The sequence below is a fragment of the Stegastes partitus genome, unplaced genomic scaffold, assembly GCF_000690725.1.
Source record: "Stegastes partitus isolate 25-593 unplaced genomic scaffold, Stegastes_partitus-1.0.2 Scaffold987, whole genome shotgun sequence".
NCBI lineage: Eukaryota > Metazoa > Chordata > Actinopteri > Pomacentridae > Stegastes > Stegastes partitus.
Genome location: NW_007578718.1, coordinates 80,390 through 88,599, shown reverse-complemented (window position 1 = coordinate 88,599; position 8,210 = coordinate 80,390). Strand labels below are relative to the sequence as shown.

The 8,210-nt window shown below is 40.7% G+C and overlaps 1 protein-coding gene across 1 annotated transcript in view; it reads left to right on the top strand.

The window, feature by feature from the left end:
* Positions 1-4,293: 4,293 nt before the first annotated feature.
* Positions 4,294-8,210, top strand: part of lpar4 (lysophosphatidic acid receptor 4) — a 9,424-nt gene continuing 5,507 nt past the window's right edge. Inside the window, exon 1 of the mRNA XM_008294686.1 lies at positions 4,294-4,575. The gene's annotated coding sequence lies outside the window, so the exon portion shown is untranslated. The remainder of the gene's footprint in view (positions 4,576-8,210) is intronic.

The following is an 8,210-nucleotide window of genomic DNA, read 5'->3' as shown; positions in this document are numbered from 1 at the left end:
GTATATGAAGATGAAGAAACACTCTGTAATGCCTCCAACTAGCTGACTGGTTCTGAAGTTAAGTGTTGGGACTCCAGCTGTGACCATCTTGGCAGGGCCTGAGTGATCCTAACTCCATGAATAAGCAAAGACGTGGAGCAGAGTGGCCATGCCAGTAAATATGCATGACTTTAAACCTTAATGCAACTGAAACGGGTGAGTTATATAACAATTCTTCCTCTGTGCGGTTCTCATTATCGGGGAAATTAACTATCCAGACCAAAACCTTTTTCTGTACCAGGCTGTAAACATGTTTATTTCTGCCCGTAAAGCTGGACATTTTAACACGGCTGTCGATATGGATCGACTCACTTTTGGATCCAACCTCTAGTGGCCGTTTGAGGAACTGCAGTTTTGTGGCACCTCTGTGTTTGCTTCATTTTTCAGCCACTGCTATTCTCTGAGAGCTCTGAGCATGTCATCGATCTCATGTCTGCAGGCATAAGTGAAACCACACTACTTATGTGTTTGTTTCAGAACTGATTTAAGCATTTTTGAATGAACGAGGTCCAACATATGTTGTTAAACTCTTGTTTCCCCTGCTTTAGTGAGCTTTGTTAAACTGCAGTCACGACTTGATAATCCGACTAAATATAAACCTTTTATGTCGGATAGCAAGGCTGCCGGATTGTCAAGACGGAGGTCGAGATACAAGGAGGGCTTGATGCTTGAAGGGTCATTTGTTGTTAATATTCATTGTTTATAGTTGTTATAATAACTTGTGTATTGTTAGAACACTAGGCATCGCTGCATTTCACGCCTAATTGACCGGTGCGCCTGTACACGGACCCATCAGTTGACATCAAAGTTAAGTAAATCTGTGGGATTGTTCAGTCAGATAATACGCCGTTATCCTTATTTGTGACATAAAATGTCATGTCGGAGTGGGAATCCAAGGCTGTCGGTATGTTAAGGCTGTTTTTTATGGGTTCTGTTTGTTTTTCCTAAAAACTGGTTTTCAGATTAAGGGTTGGATTATCAAGTCACGACTGTATTTTGATTTGGCACACAATCCAACCAGAGTAGAGACTGTTTGTTATCTTCCAGCATGGACTGATTTTCTAGTTTCCTTTTCTGGTCTTAAACTGCTGTAAAGCACTTTAGTCAACGTCTGTTGCTCTTAAAAGTGCTCTATAATTAAACTAGACTTCTGTCATTGCAGCTGAATTTAGCCTACGTCTCACCAAATTAACGGAAAACACTTTAGATTCCAGCTAATGAAGCAACGGCACGTTCAAGCTCCCTCTAAATGGAGGCGAAGGCAGGAATCGTGTTATGAAACAGCATTAAGGGAAATATTTCTTCATCAGACTGCGTGAGTCATGCTTCTTTAAATGCGTGTTCTTCAACACCGACAATTAAGACGGTTAAAGACATCTGGCGGTGTGTCGAGCATTGTGTGTGTGTGTGTGTGTCTGGGTTCAGCTCATGCAGTAAGCAGGATGTCCTGTCCTCCCTGCTGCTATTGTGGAGTGGTCAGCCTGCCAGACGCTACCCCCAAAGACCACTTCCCCTCTGTCAAGTGCCTCCCTCTTTCTCCGTCGCACACACACACAGACACACACACATGCACAAGTAGCCCCATGCCAGCCTGAACACAATGGGAAAGTGTCCAACGCCGCCCTGTCACCTGGTTAAAAATAACCCTTTTGGTAGCCTCAGACATTATGATTGTGTTACAACAATGGCGTGGCAGGACTTTGATCAGCTAAAATAGCCCCGTGCTGTTATTCTGAGGTATCACGCACTGCACTTAACTGTGTATTTGGCCAGTGGTGAAATTGGCAGACGCACCAAAGATGTCACTTCCATTTTGAACTTTAATTAGACTTTCTTTTTACGTTTTTTTTCTTTGTTTTCACTGGAGGTCTGTTATTAGCCGGCCTGAAGCCAATTGTTGGGAACGTGTCGATCGCAGCTCAGGCTCGTGTCGGTTTGAATACTTGAACATTTTCCAGGCTGTTGTGTTTTTCTCGTGTCGCATTGCTTACAGTGAGTGGTGTAAAATTAAAGTTAAAGAACTGTCTATTTGAAATGTTTACTTTAGTTTTTATTGTTCTTTTTTGTATTTGCTTGCATGTGGTTGTTTCAGCTGCTGCTATGAATAAAGTCTGTCGGCTGCAACGAGCTTAGAACAATTCACCCACAGCCTCTTTAACCTCTGTCATTCTGTTGAGTCATTTTGTGTTTTTTTCACTTTTTTTTAGACTCAACAAACAGCATGAAAGTTGTTTGAGGTCAGAGGTTAGGTTAGGTACGTTTAAATGAAAGCATTGCTAAAAGTCTGGCTTTAAAACTTTTACTTCAGTGAAAGGAAATTTCACAAAATTGAATTACAGATACGTTATTTTAAGATTGTTATTATTAGACTAATTTGCATTTTAAGACATCTTGTTGAGGAAATATGAAGTGACAAGAAGAACAAGGAGTCCTGCAACAGATTATTGATTTCAACATCACTCAGTCAGACTGACACAACCCTGGAATGTAACTAAGTACATTTACTCAAGTACTGTACCGAAGTACAAATTTGAGGAACTTGAACTTCACTGAAGCCTTCCCTTTTTTATTTCACTCTCTACTTTCACACCACCACATCTCACGGAGGAATATTTCACTTCTTGCTTCACTACATTCATCTGACAGCTTTAGCTACTTTCCAAAATTATGAATTTTGTACACAAAATACATAAACAACTTATAAAATATGATGTGTTGGTATAAATTAAACTTGTCAATGATGTATAATATACAGCTAAAATGATTAGACGACTAATAAGTTAGTTGACTGATGGAAAATTGGCAGCTACCGTAATGAGTGTTGAGATTACAGTCAGAGTTTTTAGAAACCAAACAACCAATCGATCAGCTGAGAAAACAATCAGTGGATTAATGATTGAATGAAATAATCATTAGTTGCAGTTAGATGCACAATAATTCAAAATGAGCTCAAACTTAGTCAACTAAAGCAGTAAATCCTACTCTTTTGTTAATGCAGGAATAATTAAGTGGCTTCATTTGCAACAGCCACAGTGGACAGTTTTCTGCTTTGAGTACTTTTCATTTTAGTTTTAGTTTTTTATCATAAATCATGCTGTAGGATTGTAACCTCAATATGGCAATACTCTGGTATATTTGCGTAATAATAAATCTGGATGATAAATAACATTGTAGAGTCTTAACATTAAATCTTTGACTCAACATCTGTCACGTCCGATGAATTCTGTGTCTTCTTTAAAATCGCTTCTTAAAACATATTTTTATCAACTTGTTTTTAGGTAATGTCTGTTTTTGTTTTCTCTATTCTAATCTCTTTGTTAGATTAATTTAGTACTTATTTATTCTATTTAATTATTTCTTTTTTGTCTTTTTTTTGCCCTGGTTTTGATCATATTACCCTCTATTTTCTTTAATTCTGTGCATTCTTTTTCTTCTGTTTTGGTGCTTTTATTATTTTATTTATATCATTTGGTGTTTGTCGTAGTAATTTGTTTAAATTAATTATTATATTTGGGCTCAATTTGACTCCATTCAATGTTTAATATCTCTGAACTGACAAAATTTTTTCAGTTTTATTTAAAAGGCTATTTACACATAAACTTCAATGACTATTTTAATTAGGATATTTTCTGGAGGTTTAAAGTGCTGGGGTCAAACTGAACCCAACGATAAAAGATGTCAGTAAATCTGAAGCTAATAGGAGAGTTAAAGTTCTGTATCTTTAACATGTCTAACTCTGTTTCTCCACTTCTTACTTCTCTGGTCTATTTTTTTTCTTTCTGTTTGACCTTCTCTTGTTTAATGGTCTTCCTGAGAGCCTTTTTGGCCTGTAAAGCACTTTGTAAAGTCTGTTTTGAAAAGCTGCTATTACATAAAGTTATCATTATTATGAACTTAAATGAGTGACAGTAATAACTTGTGATACTTTAAGGACATCTTTGTGATAATATTTACATAGTTTTACTGAACTAACCTTTTTCAGAGCAGGACTTTTGGTAAGTAAAGGGTGATAAGGTCACCAGTAGACAGACAGACAGACCAACAGATAGACTTATAGACAGACAGATACATAGATGGATCTCTGTCCTTTCCTTCTTCTCCTCCACAGTCCTCTTTTCACGCCCCCTCCTCCCCTCTCCTCCCTCTCCACCCCCCTGCCCAGTCGAGGTGCTATTGTCTCGTTTCCTGTGACCGTGCAAGCAGCTCCCCGCGTGCACACGCCCGCGCACACGGCCCGGCTGAGCAGGCGCGGTGGACCGAGCGGAGCCAGAGCGGAGCGAGTCGTCGGGATTAATGGGAGAACTGAGACCCGCTTAAAAACGGTGCCGCCGGTCGTTCGCGTTGTGTAGTTACAGTCTGACCCGGAGTTGAAGGAGAAACTCTCAAATAAGCCGGTTTAAAAGCTCCACTGCAGCAGCAGCAGAACTTTTGAGGGGAAAAGTGTGGAGTTCTCCCTCTTTGACAGCTGCGCCGCTGCGCTGCTGCCAGGCGGACAAACATCCAGGAGGTGAGCTGTCACCATCCATTCTGCTGCCAGTAAGTTTGCTCTGCTTTGTCTCTACAACACAACTTTTTTTTTCTTCTTTAAAGCTGACTGAACCACGGCATGTCTGTAGATAAGGAAAACGTGGGAGTAGCTGCTGCTGAAATCTGTTTTACGCAAAACTTTACGCACCAAAAATCCCATTTTAACCAGTTATGTTAACAGCTCCCAGATCAGGAAACAGCTTTGAACTGAATACATCTTTAGACTGTAAATGAGCAGACTTTTACAACTTTGAATATAAGGTGATGCAATTTACTACACAGTGATAGTGACTCAACACGTAGGGAAACACCAAGAGAGCATGTAGATGTTCTGGATAGACTGAACTGGTTTAATGAAAATCTCTGTGACACAACATCACAGCAACTGACAGTCCAGTCTCAACAACAGAAACAGTTTATCAAAAATTATCCCCGATTCTTGATTATTTCATGTTTTTTTTTAAATGAAATAATCATAAATGTACATAAATGAGTCCCGTCACATATCCTCAAATCTCAACTCATCTTCAGATTTCCTGTTTAGTCAGAACAGCTGTGCAAATATTCCAATTACAACCACAGAAAATGAATACATTTTGCATTTGTGAAACTGAATCCAGAGAATTAGAATGACCTCTGATCAGTAAAAATGTTTGAATATGTGCTTCACCGACTTTCTGCTTGAAAAAAAAAAGTAGAAGTTTTTGAAATAATGCTCAAAGAAGTCATAATCAATCTGCATGTTTAGTCACAGCAACAGTACAAATATTCCATTCACACCCATAGAACAAAGAAAAGATTTGAAATTCTAAACAATAAAAGTGTTAGAATATTTGCTTAATGCACTTTCTGCTTTAATTCAAGTGGAAGTTCTTTAAGAATTCATATTGAAACTGATTGTTTTGTCTAAGCGTCCGTCCGAATATTCCAACTACAACCACAGAAAAAGCTGAGAATTCCAGTGACCTCTGACCAGTAAACATGTTTGAATAAGTGCTTCACTGACTTTCTGAAGTTCTTCAACTCAAAGGATTCGTGGCAGTGAGTGAAAACACCCTCTGAGCAGTAACTCTATAGGCCCTGAGCAGTGAAGACGTCCTCTGCAACAGGACACTGAGCTCCGGCCCGTCCTCCACCTTCAGCCCTTCCTGCCCTCTTTTTCTCCGAGCATGTGAGAGAAAGGAACAGCTGGATGCGAGCTGAGCCTGAACTCGATCTGTTGGTATCAGCGGGTCCCAGAGGCCTGTTTCTGTCGCTGCTGCGGCCCGGCTGCGGGGGGAAACCCTGCGTAACCGCGCAGCTGTCCGCGACCTGTGCACCGAGTCAAGCAGAGCAACGTGCCCGAGTGTGTCTCTGCTCCAGATCTGCAGCAGAGGTTCTTACTTTCTAACATAAACTGTATCGCGGCCAAACTCAACGCTCCATAGACTGGACTCCCTGCAGAAACAACATCAGCTGAATATGAAGCCGGCGCTGTCAGGGGTCCTGGGCCCGAGCCACAGTACACACAGCGCTGTGGTGTGTGTTTGTGTGTGGCACATGCGAGAGCTTGCCCGCTTGTGTGTGTGTGTTCACGTGTGCATCTGTAACTGTGTGTTTGCTGCAGATGGGTACAGTGAGGGCATTGTGAGGCTTTCAGGGAGGCGTGTGAAAACGCAGTAAAGATGTCACAGTGCAGCTGGCACAGGACGGGACTGATGGACTGCTCACACTCACAGCCATGCCTTTGTGTGTGTGTGTGTGTGTGTGTGTGTTGAAAAGACACAGGGAATCCTATCCAGAGACTCTCCGGGCTTTTAACACACGGCGCCAGAACAGCCGACCACCTCGCTGCCGCTTCAGCTCCGTTGCATAACACAAGATAAGGCCAGTTTAGCGATTTAAATCAGGTGCTGCAGCCATTTAGGATTACACTCCCATAAAGCTGAGAGATATGTCGTCGCAGAAAGCTAATAAAACAGACAAAGTCAATGCAGCAGAGATTTTACTTCCTAATGTGGATCAGAAATGCCTGATGTCCTACATCAGCCATAATCCACCCAGACAGTGTCAACAAACACAGGATTCTGAACATTTGCCACAAACTCCTGATAACATCAGTTGGGTCTGATTTTGGAAACTTCCCTTCTTCTTCTTCTTCTTCCAACACTTTTCACATGATTTGTAGCACTCCTTGTGACTAGTAAACTGAAAATAATGTGTCAACACTTTGAACCTGAAGCAGTTTTTGGGTGTTTTTTTTGTGCTTCTGTCACATTTTTATTAACTGTGGGCTCATTGTTCGCTGCACCTCAATGGAGAGCTCTGTTTGATGCAGTCTGACACATTTATGATGCCATAAATATTAAAAACGGAAAAAAATGACAGGTGAAGATCTTTGAATCTTTATTGTACAAAAATTAAAAACAAAGCTAATCAATACGTTCAACATTTTGGAAGGACCTGCAGGCTTTACAAATACTGTAAAAAGATGTCTCACCATGCTGTATGTGTCCTCCAACCACTTGCTCCTGTGCATACCGTGTTTGAGCCATGCTGCATTTATTTCAGTGCTTTTATTTTTCTCGCGGTTTCTCTTTTCATCTCTTCAGCCTGCAGTTCACATGTGATGTAGCTGTTGGTTACAGCTGAGATTGCTCTGATAAGCGCAGAATCTTTGGATTTTTTACAAGATCTTTGGTAAATGGTTCATTTTTGCGTTTCTCTTTTTTCAAATTAGACCTGTAGGGATTGGTACCAAAGAGACTTAGTGATAGATCAGATTTTTTAAAGTTCTAAACTTGTTTCGTGTTAGATTTCCTGACACATGAAGCATTCAAGGACTGTTGGAAAGTAGTAAATCCAGTTCTTTTCTGTTGTTACAGTTTCTCTCTGGGATAAACGGTTTAATTTCGGTGATTTTTTAAAAAGAAAACCCACCTTTCAAACCCACCAGTGAGTTTTCAGGGGTTCAGAGGGTTAGCTGAGATGTGAAGTTGCAAAAGGAAAACTAAAATCTGCTGCTTTGGCTGAGTTCAGCAATCAAGTTAATGCTCTTGTTTGTTTGACACATGCCTTCGGCGTTGGGAAAACTGCGGATTGTGTGCACTTCATCACACTGTGTTAATGTTTGTGAAGATTTACACGGCGCTACAGTTTATTCTTTTCTGTTTACTCGTGCAGCAGGTGCAGTGAGATGATGTGTGGCTTCTAAACCGAAGCAAGTTTGTTATTGTCGCTTAATGCCGCTTGTGTAATTCACACTTGAAAGTGGCAGACTCTCATTTCAGTAAATGTATTTTAGGCCACCATCTGTCCCCAAATGAACTGACATGAAAGTGACTGAGCTTTTAACCCGGAAAATTATATGAAGGTCCTTGCATTTGCAGTTTTGCAAATTCAGAGTCTGTGGTGACATTTCTGTGCAAAATTACAATTCACACACAGTTTGTGATGTGTTTTCTTCCTGCCAGAGAGGGAAGGCAGCGTTCATGCAACAGACTCACTCTTCAAGTCACCTTATGTGATTTTTTCTCATCTCAGTAGATATTATTCCCTTTTATGTGTGGTGGTTTATTATGGAGGCATGGCCTGGGCATCGAGTGCACCCGACTCACGATGTCACACACTGGAGCTCTGAGAAGTGACGCTCAAAAACACACCTG